This window comes from Echinops telfairi, unplaced genomic scaffold (genome assembly GCF_000313985.2).
Source record: "Echinops telfairi isolate 266 unplaced genomic scaffold, ASM31398v2 ScPeMD7_2291;HRSCAF=2852, whole genome shotgun sequence".
Taxonomy (NCBI): domain Eukaryota; kingdom Metazoa; phylum Chordata; class Mammalia; order Afrosoricida; family Tenrecidae; genus Echinops; species Echinops telfairi.
Window position 1 is genome coordinate 38,016,628 of NW_022106189.1, and position 1,630 is coordinate 38,018,257.

At 41.0% G+C, this 1,630-nt stretch overlaps 1 protein-coding gene across 1 annotated transcript in view; it reads left to right on the forward strand.

Annotated features, from left to right (window-relative positions):
• Positions 1-1,630, forward strand: part of CNTNAP4 (contactin associated protein family member 4) — a 330,264-nt gene that overhangs the window by 141,640 nt on the left and 186,994 nt on the right. The window lies entirely within an intron of this gene.

Below are 1,630 nucleotides of genomic sequence, written 5' to 3' on the forward strand. Positions count from 1 at the left end.
TCTGGAACATTTTCTCATATATTTATTGGCCATTTGGATTTATGCCCTTGAGAAACTTCTGTTCAAGTCCTTTGCCCACTTCCTCACTGGATAATTGGGTTTTTTTGGTTGTAAGTTAGCAGAGTATTGTAGATTTCAGTATTAAGGCCTTTGTCTGATGTGTCATTGCTAAAGATGTTTCCCCATTCTGTGGTCTCTCTTATTACTCTATTGGCGATTTCTTTCGATGTACACAAATGTTTTATTTTTAGTATATCCCACTTGTCAATTTGTGCCTCCTCTGTGTTTGTGTCCTCCCTATTTCTGAGAGTCTATATATTCCCTGAGTCAAAGTTTTCAGATTTGTTCCCTCATTGATAGTCCCAAGAGTTTTGGGTTTTACCTCTAGGTCTGTGGTCCACTTTGAGTTTATTCTTGTGCATGTAGTGAGGTAAGGGTCTTGGTTCATTTTTCTGCAGATATGTACCCACTTTTTCCAGCACCATGTATTGAAGAGCGCATCCCCTTCCCATTTGATATTTTTGGGGTCCTTATCGAGATCAGGGGGCATGCAACAGAGCAGCAAGGGGAGAAGAGCAATGAATTCCCAAGGGAACACCAGAAATAGACTGTGGGGCCAGGGCATGGTGCCCCATCAGACTGGACTGGAAAACATTCATAAAGGACAACAAATAGACCTTGAAGTATTTGTAGGCTTCTCTTTTTTTTTGTCATTGGCTTTTTGTTGTTGATATAGCTATTGTTTTATTTTCTATTGTTGCTTTGTTTTGCTTGGTCTTATGTTGGTGCATATTGTTGTCACTGCATGTCTATTTGGATGGGATAGGTGGAATAAACAAGCCAGAAGAGAGAACAACGGGACAACAGTTCCAGGGGATATGGAGAGGGGGAGGTGGTGGAAAGGAAGTGAGTGTTAACAAACTCGGGGACAAGGGAACAACAAGTGACCAAAAATCAATGGTGAGGAGGATGTAGGATGTCGGGTAGGGCTTGATCAAGGGCAGTGTAACCGAAAGGAGTTATTGAAACCCAAATGAAGGCTGAACATGATAGTGGTACCAGAGCAAAGTAAAAGGAAATAGAGGAAAGAACTAGGAGGCAAAGGGCATTTATAGAGATCTAATACAGTAAGATGACCAGATTTAAAGCAGGACACCATTGATCTGGGGGTGGTGGTGGTGGTGTCTTGATTAAAATTTGGTCTATATGGATCAAATAGACCGTTCCCTAGTTCGTCGTGCATTCTTTCCAAAAATTGGGACTTTTTTAAAACGCCAAAAATTGGGACTGTCCCACCAAAAGTGGGGCATCCGGTCACCTTAAAATACAGGCATGTATATATGTAAATATATTTATATATGACGATGGGGAAATAGATCTATGTACATATATTTATAGGTTTAGTATAAATATGCAGATTGACATTGGGCCTCTACTCAAGTACTCCCTCAACCCAAGAACTCTTTGTTCTAATAATCCGGCACTCTGAGATGCTCACCGTCCCAAAACAATTGATTGCTGAAGACAAAGTGGGTGCATAAGTGGGTGGTGAAGAAAGCTGATGGTGCCCAGCTATCAAAAGATATAGCATCTGGGGTCTTAAAGACTTGAAGATAAACAAGTGGCCATC